Source organism: Myotis nattereri (assembly GCF_964212035.1).
Source record: "Myotis nattereri genome assembly, chromosome: 6".
In the NCBI taxonomy this organism is placed as follows: domain Eukaryota; kingdom Metazoa; phylum Chordata; class Mammalia; order Chiroptera; family Vespertilionidae; genus Myotis; species Myotis nattereri.
This window is the reverse complement of record NC_138081.1, coordinates 85,312,395-85,331,127: the sequence shown is the minus strand read 5'-3', so window position 1 is coordinate 85,331,127 and position 18,733 is coordinate 85,312,395.

Below are 18,733 nucleotides of genomic sequence, written 5' to 3'. Positions count from 1 at the left end.
GATCAAGTAGGACTGTTGTCCTTGTAAGAAGAGGAAAGAGTGCCAGAGAAAAGGCCACGTGAGGACACAGTGAGAAGGAAGCTGTTTGCAAGCCAAGGAGAGAGACCTTATAAGAAACTAAATCTACCAACATCTGTTTTTTCTCTTGGTCAATTTTCACCCAAGGATATTTTCCCATTGATTTTTAGAGACAGTGGAAGGGAGGGGGAGAGATAGAGATAGAGAGACATCAATCTGAGAGAGGCACATGGATTGGTTGCCTACTGCAGGCAGCCAACCAGGCTGGGGATTGAGCCTGCAACCAAGGTAAGTGCCCTTGACTGGAATCAAACCCTCAGCCCTTCAGTCCCTGGGTCGATGCTCTCTCTACTGAGCCAAGCCAGCTAGGGCCAAACCTACTAACATCTTGATCTTAGACTTCTAGCCTCCAGAACTGTGGGAAAATAAAATTCTGTTGTTTAAGTCATCCAACCTGTGGTATTTTGTTATGGTGGCCCTACCAAATTAATGCAGCTGTGAAGATATGAGATCGAAAGCCCAGAAATCGCTGAAAGACCAGATGTAGTAAAGTTATTTAATCAATAAAACAGAGTGGCCAAAAGAACAGCAAACAGATGCTCCAGAAAAGTTGTTGCAGTGCGGGGTTGGTTAAGATAGATATCTCTCAGAGGCATCACAGCGAGCCATGGCCTCATTCAAGTAGCAGGTAGTAGACAATATGGCTGAAAATCCATGTGTAAATCCCATCTTCTGGAAGAAATCGACTTTGTTTCAGCTGTTGTATGAATAAGGGCTTCCTTTGCTCTGAGTTTTACAGTGTATTTGTATTATTTTTAACACAACACCCTATGAATTCTGCAGATAAATACTCTTATGATTCAGTGCCCAACTACCCAGTTTCAAGTGTATTCAGATTTTTAGAAATCACAAAGGATTGAAAATACAAATGAATAAACTAGAACAAGCAACTACCACAACCAGATTTTAGGTAGGCTCTTGGATTCAATTAATTTTAAATAAGTTAATGTTTGAGTTTCAAAGTAATATTTGTGTTATCCATTACTGCCCTTTCTCAGACATAATAAATTATTTGTCTTTATTTCTTTTTTATGAATTTTTATTTTAGCTGAAAGGAAAGATATGATATAAAGGGTGATGTTGAAGAGATTTAAGCCAAGAGAATGACTAAATAAAGAGAAATGAATAATGGTAGTAATAGCTAAAAGAACATTAGATTATTATGGAAAAAGACTATGAATATAATACCCTTAAATAGTATCTACTAATTTTTGAACCTCTTTCCTGCACTTGGTTCTATGACCTACCTTTTATATCTTGTACTAGAGGCCTGGTGCACAAAAATTTGTGCACTCGGGGGGAGGAGGGTCCCTCAGCCCAGCCTGTGCCCTCTCACAGTCTGGGACGCCTTGGGGGATGACCACCTGCTGGCTTAGGCCCGCTCCCTGGGGGGATCAGGCTTAAGGTGGCAGTCAGACATCCCTCTGGAAGCCTGGGAGCCCTTGGGGGATGTCCACTTGCCAGCGGGGAGCAGGCCTAAGCTGCAGTCAGACATCCTTAGCGCTGCTGAGGAGGTGGGAGAGGCTCAGACCACTACCACTGTGCTGGAAGCCATTAGTCTGGCTTGTGGCTGAGCAGAACTCCCCCTGTGGGAGCATACTGACCACCAGGAGGCAGCTCCTGCTTGAGTGTCTGCCCCCTGGTGGTCAGTGTGTGTCATAGTGACCAGTCATTCCCAGTCGTTCTGCTGTTAGGGTCAATTTGCATATTACCCTTTTATTATATAGGAGTGCCTGGCCAGCCTGGGTGAGGGGCTGATGGCTGTTTGCAGGCTGGCCACAGCCCCTTCAGTGTGGGGGTCCCCCCTGGGGTGCCTGGCCAGCCTGGGTGAGGGGCTGATGGCTGTTTGCAGGCTGGCCACAACCCCCAGCCACCCAAGCTCCCAGTGGAGGCTGGCTGGAAGCAGGTATCTGGGATTTATTTAGCTTCTATAATTGAAACTTTGTTGCCATGAGTGGAGGCCACAGCCAGCTCAAGACTGGCGGGAAGCTTGGCTTCCTCCATTGCCTGGGCAACCAAGCCTTCTGCTTGCTCCAGCTCCGTGGCTGCCAGCTGCCATCTTGGTTGGGTTAGTTTGCATATAGTCGTTCTGATTGGCTGGTGGGCGTGGCTTAGGGGATAGCAAAGGCATGGTCAATTAGCATCTTTGTCTTTTATTAGTTAGATTTTATTTAATCCTTAAAACCACCCTCTAGGGTAAATACTAATATTAGCCAAAATTCTGAGATGAGGAAACTTTGACATCAAATCATTTGCTCAAGGACACATAGCTGGTATGTGTGAGGAACCAATTCCAATTCTAATTCATAAACCTAGGTCTTTAGAAACTGCAACACACTGTGTCACAAAGACAGCCTTTTTTTAAAGGCATAATAAAGGTCAATGTGAAACTTTATATTCTAAATCCCTTGCACATTATCAGTCCACAGAGAGAATGAGGCTGGAGACCAACTCTGTTTTGCCCCACATCCTTTCAGGACACTTCGTATTCCGAGTCCTGTTTACCAATGATCAGAGTGGCTGAACTCTTCATAGCACACCAATTAGAAGAGAGCAGCGGTGCCCCGCCCAGGCCGAAGTTGGCCTCTGAGGTAGTGCACACCAATCAGGCCTACCCTCGGAGGACTCCATAATCAGGTTTGGAAGGTCTGGGACGGGGCCAGGCTTGCTCTTCAACAGGCGCGGGCTGAGGTTTGGATGTAAATAGAAGAGAAAGCCAGCTGTGGCAGTGGAAAATAACTGTGTAGCCTTGGATTGCCGACTTAGCATAAATGCTGCAGTGATTCATCTCTGAGTTGATAAACAAGGTTTTCAAAGTGGGAGGCAGACAGAATGCAGTTCCCAGCTAGAAGGGCTTCATTACTGAAAGGTTTCTGCAGAGAAACCACTCAACCCACACCCCACCATGCCTGGAACTGGTGTTAGGGGCATAGTTTTCCCTTTTGATGAAACACAGACAAGGGGAAATAAACACAGTTTATTTCTTACAGAAGAATTTGAGGTGAGCCTTTAGCCTTACTTTTCTGGTAGTTCATGTAATGATCAGGGTTCAGAGTCATATTCAGAACTCACACTGATAGTGGGCATGTAGGAAATGCTCACTGACTCATTGACATAGTCACCAACATATTCCCAATCTTCAGAGAGAAAAATAATACAGGACCGTAGACTCAGAATTCAAAAGTATGGCTGGCATTGCTTACCTAGGCACATAGCCACCAGGTAGGTGCATGGAAACTCCCACACCTCCGCTTTAAACATATCCAGTTTATTTTGTACTAGAGGCCCAGTGCACGAAATTTGTGCACTGGAGTTGGGGGTCCCTCAGCCCGGCCTGTGCCCTCGCTCCTTACCACCTGCCTGCTTGATGCTCCTTACCACTTGGCTCACTGCTCCTTAGTGCTGCTGTGGAGGCAGGTAAGGATTCCACCACCACCGCTGTGCTCACCAGCCTTGAGCCCAGCTTCTGTCTGAGCAACATTCACCCTGTGGGAGTGCACTGATCACTAGGGGGCAGCTCCTGCATTGAGTGTCTTCCCCTGGTGGTCAGTGCTCATCATAGTGACCAGTCGTTCCACAGTCGTTCTGCCGTTTGGTCAATTTACATATTAGACTTTTATTATATAGGATGTTGTCTTTCACATGTTACTGCAACCCAAGTTCACCACCACTACCACCCCCAGGCTTTCAAGAACTGCTTTATATTCACAAGGGCTAAAGAACCTTGTGCTCACTGGTAAACAAATGTCCAAGATAGAGAAATTAAGTTCTGAATTTTAGTATTGTACTTTTTTCAGAAATAGTTATTAGCATCCTATATAATAAAAGGCTAATATGCAAATCGACCAAATGGCAGAACGATCAGTCGCTATGATGCATACTGACCACCAGAGGGCAGATGCTCAATGCAGGAGCTCTCCTCTGGTGGTCAGTGTGCCAGAAGCCGGGCTCATGGCTGGCAAGCGCAGCGGTGGTGGTGGGAATCTCTCCCGCCTCCATGGCAGCACTAAGGATGTCTGACTGCCAGCTTAAGCCCGCTCCCCCAAGGGCTCCCGGCTTAGGCCCTTGGACATCCCCCAAGGGCTCCCAGACTGCAGGAGGGCACAGGACAGGCTAAGGAACACCCTCCTCCCCCCGCCGAGTGCATGAATTTCCTGCATGGGGCCTCTAGTTATTTATAAGCAGACAATTATAGATAACTTATAACTCATTAAAGAATGATAAAATGAAGGTTTAAAATGGAAAACCTATGTCCTCTTTGAAAAAATATTTCTATTGATTTCAGAGAGGGAGGATGAAGAAGAGAGAGATTGAAACATCATTGATGAGAGAGAAACATTGACTGACTGCCTCCTGCATGGCTCCCCTGAGGATAGAGATTATAATCCAGGCAGAAATGGAACCATGACCTCCTGGTTCCTGGGTCAATGCTCAACCACTGAGCCACACTGGCTGGGACTATGTCCTCTTTTGATATAACGAATGCTTAGTTTAAATAATCAGATAAAGCCATATGAACAAAGAAATAAAAAAAGCCACAAGAAGCCCTGCAGAAAGATTATTCCAGAATTTTATAAATATCCAGTATTGTTTTTACTTCATTTTAGAGTTTCTATTGTGCCTAGAATGAAAGCTATTTTATTTTGTCAGACATCAGAAAAAGATGAGAATGTGCTTAAGGGAATTTGACCCAATTAGTATTACATTGCTGACCTTTAGTAAAGAATACACCAAAAGAATTCAAGAGTAGGATTGCAATAGATTATACATTGCATGTATTCTAAAGGTTCAAAAGTGTGAAAATTTGTACTTTGTGATTACAAGCAAGTGCATTTTAAGATATTATAATCTGAATTTTCATAGCTGTAGGGCATCATTTCAATAAACAATTCTTATGGGAGAAATACAGTCAAATGAAGCTGAACCGTATAACCAAGCTAACAATGTGCATTTGGTAAATTACTTCCTTCTAAATGTATTAATATCATCAAGGCGGATCTCATCTGCGGAAGCCGTTAAAACCTGGAAGAGTAAATTATTTCCACAGTTGTCTAATTTGTGTTATTACAAAACTTGTGAAATTATTTTACAGATCACCTCATAAGACATTATCTTTATAGTCATTAAAATTGTTATGTTGCTCTCTGGTGTACTGTTATAAATGAAATTTTAAGTGTAGAAGTAAGCAAAAAAAAAAAAAAACAACAAAAAAAAACACCTAACTGCAAAATAGAACCAAATAAATTGCTGCTTTTTATTTTTCTCTGGATCATGACCATTCAATTTTCACCCCTTGGGATCCTGCACTAGAACTAGGCCACAAAGAATATTAGTGAGTACATTAAGTAGGGCAGATTTGGAATTAAGAGATGCAGACTTTAACACAGGTAGACATTATTTTACATGGTAAATGGGTTTCCAAAATGATATACTCATGCCAACCAAATAGGGACTGATTTATGCATACAGTATAAGTGGTAGTTAAACTTTTACAACTGAATGATATCGCCTGGGGTATAGTCTTATTCATCCCAGCTCTAAGTGAGCAGCTACAGTGACCCTACTTCACTCACAATGGGGATTAGAAAATATATTTGGCCTAGGGAGGGGAAGGGAGCGAGGTGGAGGAGGTACATGGAGGGAAAAGGAATATCTGTAATACTTTCAACAATAAAGATAAGTTAAAATAATAAAATAGAATAAAAATATATTTGGCTGCTCTAAACTGACTATTTGGGACTCAAACTCAGCCGGCTAGTTTCTGAGGTTATTTCTATGGGATTTCATATCTGACCCTCACTGCTGTTCCAGTGGCTTGAAAATCTGACACTTACTAATTCCCCAGGGTCTTTGGATCAGAGTTTTAGAATATAAAATAATTATCCCAAATTGGCATATCTTAAAACGAATTCTTAATAATTCCCTTTTAAATGCATTCCTTCTTTATTCTGAAACAGTGGCTTACAACTGAGGATAATTTCATCCCTAAGGTGATCTTTGACAATGTCTGGAGATATTTTTGCTTGTCACCACTAGGGGATGTATGCTACTGGCATCTATAATCCTCAGGATAGCCTTCCACAACAAAGAATCATCTGGCTTAAAGTATCGACCTTCATCCTTTTCTTCCACTTGTCCCCTATCCAACTCCTCAGTACACCTTGTCAATTCTGCTTTCAAAATATATCTGAAATTTCTCACCAGTTTCAGTGCAATTTCTGCAGCCTGTGCCACCTTTACCTCTCACCCAGAATAACTGACCTGTCTCAGCTCATCTCTTTTTTCTACTAGTTCAGCTGGAAAGTGTACACATTAGCCATAGTGATGCAAAGGCTTTCTATCTAACTCAGAATAAAGTCCAAAGCTTTTACTTTCATCCATAGCCTATTTTACATTTGTTTCTTATGTATTTGTCTCATTTTGCTAAAACAGACGCTCCAAAGCAGCAGTGATGCTGTTTATTGCAGCATTCCGGAGCTTAGGAGACTGAAGTGTACATAGTAGATACACAATACCAATTTATGGACTGAATGAATGATCTCAAGGTTAGCCTTGGCTGTAAGGATCTTTTAAATACCACATGTGGACAATGTTAACTGCAGATCAGGTCATGAAGTTATATCATAACATGCTTTTTAAAAAATATATTTTTATTGCGTTCAGAGAGGGAGAGAGAGATGGAAACATCAATGATGAGAGAGAATCAGTGATCAGCTGCCTCCTGCATGCCCGCCCATGGGGACTGAGCCAGCAGTACCTGGGCATGTACCCTGACCAGGAATTGAACTGTGACCTCCTGGCACATAGGTCCATCTTCAACCACTGAGCCACACTGGTCGGGCCAGAATATACTTTTTCAATGCCCTTTCTTAGACAAATAGATCATTGATAGTCCTATGTTAGCCTGCCATTTTAAAATAATTATGAGTGGCTTATGAAATCAAATTCTGGAGACACTAGTGTAGGTTATTTTCAGTCTTGTCATTCTTGTTTCTTTTTCCACCACTCTAAATTAGGACTACATTCTTCCCTGTTGAAACTAGTTAGTACAAGATCCTCCAGCCAGTCATAAGCCTCTCTCTCTTCTTACTCAAATTCATCCTTCCCGGCATCAACATTATTTGAAGGTTAACTCATTTTTTTTCTAAATTAAGAAAAGTTTTTCTCTTTTTGATATTGATATTATTGACAACATGAGTTCAAATTATTTTTTTCCAGTTTTAGTTCTAAGTATTCCTTCATATAGATTCTAAATTTCAGCCCCAGAGCAATTCTGTGTTAGCTTTTATTTATTTTTATTTTAAAAAATATATTTTATTGATTTTTTACAGAGAGGAAGGGAGAGGGATAGAGAGTTAGAAACATCAATGAGAGAGAAACATTGACCAGCTGCCTCCTGCACACCCCCTACTGGGGATGTGCCCGCAACCAAGGTACATGCCCTTGACCAGAATCGAACCCGGGACCTTTCAGTCCACAGGCCGACGCTCTATCCACTGAGCCAAACCGTTTAGGGCTGTGTTAGCTTTTAAGTTCACATTGTCTAACTCCATGCCTTCACTAATCCTGTATGCTCTTGGTAGCATGACGAAATTCCTTCCTCACTCACCACAACATCCCATCCTCTGATATTCTACTCAGTCCTTGAGGTTCAAATCAAATTGCTTTCTCTCTTATAAAACCATCCCCTGCCCTTGCCTTGAGAAATAATTTCTTCTTTCCTTGAATGCCATAGAGTTGTGTTAGTACTGCTTTTATTTTCTTATTCTCCTCTACCAGGTATGAAAATTATTTATATACTAGAGGCCCAGTACATGAATTCGTGTATGGGTGGGGTCTGGGTGGCTGACCCTTCCCCTGATTGGGATGGGGGAGGGAGGGCAATCAGGGGCAGGGCCGGGGAGGGGGAGGGGCTGTGGGTGGTTGGCCGGGTGGCCCTGCCCCTGGTCAAACTCCCGGTTGAACTCCCAGTCGAGGGGACAATTTGCATATTAAACTTCTATTATATAGGATTTGTCTTTTGTCTCATCTTAGATTTGTCTTTTCTCTTGGGCTTTCAGCTCTTTATGCATTATATAAGATACATTTTAAGTAATATATTTTCTATATCCCTAATCAAAGCTTAATAAATAATTGTTGAACAAAATTCCATTTAAAGTCTTTGAAATTTATGATTTAAATAATGCAGTAGTACAAATATATGTGCTTATATTTATACTGAAGTGAATTGAAATTTATTTCTGAAGAGAAATATACCAACTGCATGACCTTAACGTCTTTATTTCTGAAAATAATTTACTTGTGTTGTGATTTTGATGGTACTAGTTTTTTGTTAAATAAAATGCCCAGCTGGCATGGCTCAGTGGTAGAGCATCGGCCTATGAACCAGGAGGTCATGGTTCCATTCCTGGTTGGGGCACATGCCTGGGTTGCAGGCTGGATCCCCAGTAGGGGGCATGCAGGAGGCAGCTGATCAATGATTCTCATCATTGATGTTTCTATCTCTCTCTCCTCTCTGAAATATATATATATATATATATATATGTATATATATATATATATATATGAAGCAAATCCTTTTACTGGACTCAAAAATTATTGTTATTCTGATGAACTGGATATATTTCATTTTCTCCATATCTCCCATTCCCTCTCCCTGCTAAGATAAGGTCTCTGTTTTTTTTTTTTAAGAACAATTTGAAATGTTTTCTGCAGGAAGCCTACCCTGACCTTCTCAATACAATTCTGACACAAGATTATAACCTGTATGAAAGTAATCTTAAAGTGCTGTGCTTTGTTATTCTTTTTTTAAAATAAGATTATCTTTGAATATCTTACATAGCCAACAAAGTTAACATTTACAAGACCAGCATAAGCCACTACTTAAATATATTGTGTTGATGTTAAAAAAAATTAAAGCTATAATCTAAGCTATTAAAAAAATGTTTGGATTTTCAGTTCAAAAATGGAGTAATCCTCATGCCAGTCTCAGTGTCTCATCCTTACCTGAGGGGTCTGGCCCCTATACACATACCCTCACTCCTATAGTATTAATCTTTTCCCTTACTTTATATTCCCCTAAAATTATAAATATGTCTAGCCTTAAGAACACTCCAGTCTTTTTGTGGTTGTTGTCAATCCTCGCCTGAGGATATTTTTTCCATTGATTTTTAGAAAGAGTGGAAGGGAGGAAGAGAGAAAGAAACATCGATTGAGAGAGACACATTGATTGGTCGCCTCCCACACGAGCCCTGATCTGGGCTGAGGATCAAACCTGCAACCCAGGTATGTGCCCTTGACTGGGCATCAAACTCGTGACCCTTCATTTGGCAGCTTGGGGCTCTAACCACTGAGCAACCAGCCAGGGCAAACACACCACTCTTAGGATCTCTAGTTCTGACTGGCTCTCCCCTTCCTTTCACGGCCACGCTTTTAAATGTTCCGGTTTCACTTCCCCAGTATTCCTCAAACCAAGGCATTCTGACGTTGGTCTCTCTGATTGTTAATATTATGTGTCAATTGGCTATAGGCCATCATTTCCAGATGGATGATAAAATATTATTCTAGTTATTTTCTGTGAAGATATTTTTTAGATGGGAATAACATTTAAATCAATAAACTTTGAATATAGCAAATTATCCTTCATAGTAGGGGTGGGCCTTATCCAATCAGTTAACAGCCTCAATAGAAAACAGATTGACCTCCCAGGGTAAAAAGGGAATTCTGAATACTCACTGCCTTCACACACAACTGGAGCTGTTTCCTGGATCTCCAGCTTGCCAGTTTACCCGGCAGATTTTTAACTTGCTAGCCTCCACAACTACATGAGCCAATTCCTTACATCAATCAAAACTCTCTCTCTCTCTCTCTCTCTCTCTCTCTCTCTCTCTCTCTCTCTCTCTCTCTCTCTCTCTCGTCTCTCTCCCCCCACGTGTATGTGTATATGTAAGCATACACACATGCACACACACACACATCCTATTGTGTCTGTTTCCCTGGAGAACCCTAACACAGTCCCTACCTTGCTCCACTAAAGCCATCAGTTCCATCTACTTAACCTACTCTTTCCCAATTATTTTGAACTTCTCTCGCCCTTTAAATATTTCTAGACCCTGTTATCCTTTGACTTTACATGTTTTCTATCAAGTCTCATGACTTCAATAGCCACACGCGTATGGACAGTTCCAAGATCCATCTTAGATTTATTTACATTTCTCCCCTCCTTTTGTCCTTTCTACTTTAAGAAGTCCTGTCACCATCCACTCCAAAACTGAAGTAGGAAACCTGCTGGATACCTACAACTCTTCATCGATTTCCATCTCTAAACAGATATAAAATTCACTTAATTTCATTAGTTTGTGCATTTATTAGAATTCCAGATTTGCAGATATTTCCTCTTCTCCTCCCATTATTCATCTTGAGAGGGCAACTATGGTTCATATTATTTCTTTTTAAAATATTTGATAATTCTCAGGCTACTTTGAAGATATTTTTCTTTGCCTTTGGTTTTTAAGCAGTTATACTCTGATTCTTTCAAGTATAGGTCCTTTTATTTAAAAAAAAATACTGTCTATTTTGGAAAACGTTAGGTCATGACTTCTATAAGTGATTCATCTGCCCCATTCTCTCTCTCTAGCACGTGAATGTGTATCTTTGACAGTTTCATGATATCCCTTATATCTGTTAGGCTCTTTTGTACAGATTTTCATTGTTTCCTTTGCATGCTTCAGTTTGAATATTTTACAATTGTCCTGTTTTCCAATTTGTTATCCCATGACTAACAATCTATTTAATGTATGTACTCACTTCTTTTTATGTAATATGTATTTTTTTTAGAATTTTATTGCATATTTTTATAGATTTCAGGTTTCTGATGAAATTTTCCATTTTATCTTCTAGATACCTAATTATATTAGCCATATTTATTTCAAAGTTTGTGTCTGATAACTTTAAATATTTATCATTAACCCAATCTTAGATTAAATGAATTAAGTTTTAGGCTTTTTTTTTTTTAGATTGATCTATTTCTAGTTTGCTCTTGCTCCTATAGTGTATCTTTCTAGGTGACACTACTGCTAGCGTAAGTTTCATAGTTTACCCCCAGGAAAAACTCTTTTAATAATTTTCTGAAAGAACACCTTAGAAGAGTGGTAGTAGAAGAAGGTTTTCAGAATAAGTTGAAATTGGCTGTAATGACTATGAATGCCTTCTCTGAAGAAGACAATGGTGAATGCAACAAGTGGTGTTAGCTAAAGAATTAGCTAGAGGTACTAAACCCAAATACATTTTTTTATTTTCTCCTGAAGGTGAGAAAAGTTATGTGGCATCATGAGCAAAAGAAGAAAGAATCAGAGGAGAAGCTTTGATGAAACATTAAGTGTAGGTTAAAGACAATGATGATAACCTTTATATCTAAACCTGGACAATCACCGTGTCTTCTCAAGACATCAAGAAAACCTCCCGAGAGTGTCCTCTTCCTTTGACACTAGAAATCCCCAGAAAAACAAACCTGCTACATTGCACCATTTCAGAAGCAAAACAGACATATCTCTGGGTCTTATAGAGCAAGTGGCAGCTTGCTTATCGGGTATTTTTTGTCTAGACATGGGCCTCTTACTCTTTGTTTCATAAAAACATGTGTGTGTGTGTGTGTGTGTGTGTGTATTATCTGCTTAGGGTGAAAGGTAAGCTAAATATATGAAAAATGATACTGTTAGATTTGGCTTTATCAGTTCAGTGATATTAAGAAAGTTTCTCTGCTCAAAAATATGTATGTAAGCACTCATGATAATGCTAACTTGCACTTCTAGAAATGTTTTTCTTTGGGAACTGAGGATTCTTTTGGTCAGCAAGAATCCATATAATACTCCTGGGAGATGTTACCATTGAACAGTTGGCATTTTGAGGGGAACTATCTTCTTTCTCAATTAGTTGCAGGTAAGAGAACCTGTTCTACTGGGACTAGAAAGAAATATGCCCTCAGTAGGGAGTTAAATTATGGGCAAGGAGGGGAAAGTGGCAAAGATAACTTGATCTATTTCCCAATTTTGCTTAGGGCTGGCTCTGAAAATAGTCTGTCATTGACACACTGTAATTCTTCAACTTTACACTACAGTTTTGGAGAGAAGACCATCATACATCTAAGAGGGCACCACTCCTGTATTTACATAGCTATAACCATAATGGGTTATAGCTCCTATCCTTCAATTCCTTGGCTCTCTATTACTCACACTTCTCACAAAAGGAATGATTCCATGGCTCAGTGGTTGAGCGACAACCTATGAGCCAGGAGGTCATGGTTCGATTCCTGGCAGGGCCCATGCTCAGGTTGCAGGCTCATCCCCAGTGTGGGGCATGCAGGAGGCAGTTTACCTCAGAGTAAAGTTATCTTTTCTGGTAAGATCACATTTTCGTATGATCACCTGAAAGTGGGAAGCATCCGTGCAATGTGGCACAGGTTAAACAAATTTGATCAATGATGGACACTGAAATTTGTATGATGACTCAGACATCGTGAAAATGACTCTAAGCCTAGAAAATTGTTAGTTCCAGGAAAATACACTATTGAGGGATAGATGTACTATCAGGAGGGTCAAACCTCTCTAGCACTGTGTAAGTAAGTCTACTAAATTGAATAAGACCAAAGCACTTCCTCCTAACATGATGAGTTGAAAAATTAATTTAATCCTTTCTGCATTCAGCCAACTTCTTAATATCAACATCCCTTGAAATCCTGTAATCCTGATTAAACAGAGGATGTTTATATTGATTTGCTTGGATGAATTTTAGAATTTTACACATATTTACAGGCCAATGTCAACTCCAGGGACTTTGCTCTCTGTGGGATTCAAAATTTGGCTTTAGAACCACTGGAAATGGCTAATTACTACCAATACTGCACTGAATTCCATAAATAATAGTGTTGAATTTGGCCTGTGGCATGACAGATTATTGATTTGTGCAAGGATGAATAGGCTTAGAAAAATATCCATGTATGACTTTGCAAGTAAGTACCTGCTCTTAAAGTTACTATTGGAATTCAAAGCAGAAAGGTAGGCATCATTGCTGGCTTTAGAATTAACAAATGGCAGGTTAGTCAGTGACTCTGGCTGAGGTGTTCAGTCCCTGACCCTGGTTAGTGTCCAAGAGATCATGCTTTGCTTCAAGAAGCCATCTGCTGAAGGTCAGAAAGGGAAACTTGGAGATTCATAAGCAGTTAAGGCAAAGTCTGGACACTCCTTGGTCAGCAAGTTATAAGCACTGATTACCTCAGTAGCACCAGGAAGTCCTTAAACTCTTGTTGATAATGAAAGTTATTAGGCTATAAGACTGAGAGACATTGATTTTATCAGCCATTGGCTAATAGAATCCCATCATAAAGTTCTCGGTATCTAAGATTTGATCTTTGATTACTCTGCTTCTTCCTCTTTCCTCCTTTCCCATCAGTGAATATGATAATGTTCACTACTTTAGCTAGGTTCTTTGTTTGTTTTCAATGCTGTAAATTGAAACAGAAATGGGGAAAGGATTCATAACTCTAGAGTAAAGAAAACTAAGAATGACGTAGCTTAGCAGTTAAAATGATTTCCACAGTACGATGCTGAGAAAGAGTAAAGCAATTAGAAGAAAAAGGGAAGTTCATGCCTACTGCGTGAGCCCAGGAGATTCTTACAAGAGGAACATGGTGGTGGAGCAACTAAAGATCTGTGAGAAATAGTTGGGACAAGAAAGAGAATATATATCATTGTGACAAATTGCATTTTCCAAATATGGCTACAGATTCGCACACCTCACATGCTTTTGTGAAACGTGAACTTGACATTTCCCTTTCAGTAGGAGAGGACATTTCTCCTGCTCTGGAATCTGGACAGGCTCTGGTTGCTGTCTGAGCAGCAGAGTACAAGGGAAGACGTGCTCTGTGACTTCTGCATCAAGGTCAGAAAAGACAAGGCAGCTTCCACCTGTTTCTCTTGGAACACTTGCTTAGAACTCAGGTGCTCTCCTTCAGAACCTGGCTCCCATGTTATGAGAGACCCAAACACACGGAAAGAGAGCAACTTGGTGCCTCAGTTAACAATCTCAGTGAGGCCCAGACTTTGAGTCGGTTCATCCCGAGTATAAGACAAGCAATGAAGACGCTACTAGCTCAAAGCCGCTGAAGGTCATGGCTTTGTGGAGCAGGGACAGCCATCTGTACTTCACTTACCCTGTCTGAAACACTGACCCACAGATCTGACCATAATCAAATGAATGTTTTGTATGTCATTGATCTTGAAGTGATTTGTTTTGCAACAATAGATAACAGGAACGTTAATGCTGTACATTTGTATTCCTTTAATGATGTCGATGAAGTTTATTTGGCTGGGAAGTTAACACTTATAGCTGAGAAAAATATAAAACCAGCATATTTAAATATTCTAATTCAAATTATGTGTGAATGTTTAGAAGAATTGAAATAAGTATGATCCAGTTTTCTCAAGAAAGATTTTATGGAGAAGGTAATACTGGTTAATAAATTGTATATCTAATTATTATTATTAAAAATGAGCACTTATTACTTAGAATGAGAATGTAAATTCCATTAAGGCAGATTTTTTTTCTTTGTTTTATTGATTGCTGTTTCCCAACATCTAAAACAGTACCTTGCATAGAGTGGTCAATGAGCAAAGGTTTGATAAAGAAATTAAGTTACATAAAACTATGTAAAATAATGAAACTCTAGAGTAAGGAAGTTTCTAGATGTAAAGCTGAATAAAATGACAATAGACAGTGGGGAAAAATATATAGCCTTATTAATCCCATTATATTTTAGGCAGACAAGGATAAAAATACCAGCTGAATAATAAAAGTATAACACTTTGTTTTATTCTCCGTAAAATATGCCCCTAAAGTAATTTAAAAATGACAGAGAATATCATCATTTTAAAAACAAAGTAAGCTCAAAGCAATCCCCAAGGAAGCCGTAAGGGTATTAACTATGTCTATGCATTAAAATAATGTTTATCCCTCCACATTCTAAATTAAATTAATTGCTTGCTCTTTTTTACAAATAGCATCTGTCTAAGCTGTTGGTTTACTGAATGAAACACTTCATAATTTTGACTATATCCAAAATCAAACCTTCCTGGAAACTTTAAGTCCATTTTTGTGTTATTACTTAAAAGGAAGTGGTTGAGATTTATTTTCTATATTATTTAATGTTTGGATCAAGGATGCTGTGTTGTCTTATGACACAATGAAAAGGAAACAATTAAATTCTAACCTTGAAGGGCTTAGAGATTGTGTACTCCCATTCATTTTTATTTATCTTATAAATATGGAAGCTAAGGCCTAGAAAAAAATGATTAACTGAGACTTTAAAATCAAAGGACTTGTACTTAAGTAAATAAATTTGAAACGTTAAGCGTTGGACCCTGAGGAAGTGTAAAACCTTGCTAGGCCTCAGCTTTCTCATCTCTAAAATGGGTATGCTAATAGCTTCCTCTCAGAGTTTTGGATACAATGAGATAATATATGCAGCATACTTAGCACTATGCTCTAGACCAGTGGTTCTCAACCTTCTGGCCCTTTAAATACAGTTCCTCATGTTGTGACCCAACCATAAAATTATTTTCGTTGCTACTTCATAACTGTAATGTTGCTACTGTTATGAATCATAATATAAATATCTGATATGCAGGATGGTCTTAGGCGACCCCTGTGAAAGGGTCGTTCAACCGCCAAAGGGGTCGCGACCCACAGGTTGAGAACCGCTGCTCTACACATTTACTTCCTCAATAACTATTATACCTAGTGGTAATGTTAATTATTATTGTTAGTAGCTCAGTGACATACCTTACATTGAGTGACTAGTACCGTTTGAGGCTGAGCCTGAGTTAACTCAGCAACACTTAGTCCACTCATTTTTTTCATTGATTAATGGTCATAGGAAAGTGTTTATAAGTGGCATAATCTATGATAGCATATATTAAGACAACAAAACATCTAAGTTACTATATAGTACCTATTTCTAGAAAAAAATAAATAAAATTTTGCTATTGGGTACTTTCCCTAAATTTGTGAGCCATACATGCAACTCTCATTAGTGGACAAAACTTTTTCCATTTTTAAGAAAATTCCTGGCTTATTTTTATTGTCCCAGTACATTATTAATAATGCCTCCTATTACTCTCAAAAGGTTCCAGATTAAATAATAAATTATACAGTCATCCCAGGCTTAAAGCAAATACGGGCCCTCCAATTGATACACAAAACATTATTTTGTTTGCTTTTAACTTTCTAACCAGAGACATGTTCCAAAGAAGAAGGTTGCATTAATATGGCCTTACGATGAGAGACCAAACTTTATCTATTATGTTAACCCCCTTTAGAGGCTAAAGTCTAGGAAAGAAAATGTAACAGGTCATCTACAATAAGCCATGGGAGATTTATAAATTATAGAGCACCCTGAACCATCAAAACGTATGTGAGAAACATCCTGTATAAAGAGAAATCTTCAAAATCAAATAGCTCAGTGGTACACAGGCATCATGTCCCTGAATGTCAACTGAACAAGGATTTTTATTTCCTTTTAAAGTGAGAATTTACTACTTTTGTGTTAATATCTTTTGATAGCTATAGAAGTTGCCTAAACATACCCTAGGAATATAAACTGTTAAGTGAAGTGCTGTCAACCTGAGATGGCATACCTGTCATCATCAAGTTGTCTTTCTTAAATATTTTGTTGCTTCTAATAAGTTAATGGTCAGGTAGATAAAGCCATTGCTTTGAGACTTTAGAGGCCTGTGTCCTAGCAGCAAGAGCATTATTAGCTAAGGACCTGTTTATAATTTTGAACAAGTTTTCGTTTTCTTTTGTATGTAGGACAGTGAATACATATTTATTGAAATGCTTTGGGGGGGCTTTGTGCTAATAATTATTTTTGTTAGATTTCTAAATTTCTTAAATTATCTTGAAGAAAAGGTTCACCATCAACTTTCAAATAATTCTTTTCAAAAACAACTTTATCATGCTAGGATTTTTCTTCTTCATTATCAAGTTCACCCTCATATTCAGAGTAATGAATAGCAATATTAAAAATAAGTCAAAAGAGAAATGAAGACAAGCAGAGGCTTTCAATATTCCACAGGTTAGATCCCTATGACATTAGGTGGTAGTAGAATAAACAGTAGACAGATACATTTTTACAGCAGAAAAAAATAGTCCAGGAAATAGGTGAGCTCTCATCTCTTGTCTCTTCTCTCTCTCTCCAGAGTGAAGCTCTTTCCTTGTTCTCTCTCCAACATCACCTAGACTAAACCTATTTTGTTGCACATAAAAATTGTGCAGCTAAATTTTCAATCTTTGCAAAATGTCAAAGCTTTCTATATCTGTAAATTTTCTATCCCCTTCATTTACTTAGGTTTCTATGCCTTCTAGTAGAGCTGTCTGAAGAAGTTAGTTTTTGAAAGATTACACTGAACTGGGGAAGCAAGAAGCTAGAACAATCAAATTGCTATCATATTTTATTCAACCACATAAGGGAGTGATACTGTTAAGGATCTTAGAATATGTTGTCTGGAAAAAGAGAAAAGCATTAGGTTCTGCTGAATGGCTGTAAAAAGGAGGCTTTTTCCTGTCTCCCAGCTAAGGGATTCATCTACGTATATTTTACAACTGAAGCTTGTCTTACAACGACAGATTTTTTTTATAATAAAAGTATGTAATTAAATGATGTGCATTGTAAAACTAGTGACTGAAATAAGTATGCATTCATAATTGGGGAATTCTCTTACTAAAAGCTATGTGATATGTGACAACAGTGATCATTGTAGGTCCCTATGTTGTTTTTGTGTTTCTTTCTGAATTTTCTCTCCCATCGTTGGCATCTCTGTTTATTTTCACAAATATTCTCATTTCTCTCTGGTTGGAATCATTCCCTTCTTGGAAAAAGGTCAGCCAGCCCTAGCTGGTTTGGCTCAGTGGATAGAACGTTCGACTGCAGACTGAAGGGTCCCAGGTTTGATTCCGGTCAAGGGCACATGCCTGGGTTATGGGCTTGATCCCCAGTAGGAGGCAAGCAGGAGGCGGCCAATCAATGATTCTCTCTCATCATTGATGTTTCTCTCTCTCTCTCTCTCCCTTCCTCTCTGAAATCAATAAAATATGTATTTAAAAAAATAAAAGGTCAGCCAGTCTCAGCTCATATTTAAGAGATGTCCTTAAAGTGTCAACTTTCCTAATCAAAAAAGGTTGATCAAGAAGGCTGATGTGAGCATTTTAGCCTAATTTCTCAAGAACAAGTGGCATGCAAGCTCTCCTTTTTGAAGTCTTCCTGTCTCCGAAGTATTACCTAGTATCCTTTAGGTGATTATTTCTGATGGCTCTCAGGACATATTTATGTTACAGGACTTTTTTTATTTAATATATATATTTTATTGTTTTTTACAGAGAGGAAGGGAGAGAGATAGAGAGTTAGAAACATCAATGAGAGAGAAACATCAATCAGCCGCCTCCTGCACACCTCCCACTGGGGATGTGCCCACAACCAAGGTACATGCCCTTGACCGGAATCGAACCTGGGACCCTTCAGTCCACAGGACGACGCTCCATCCACTGAGCCAAACCAGTTAGGGCAGGACTTCTTTATTTTATAACACTGTAATTGTTTGTTTAC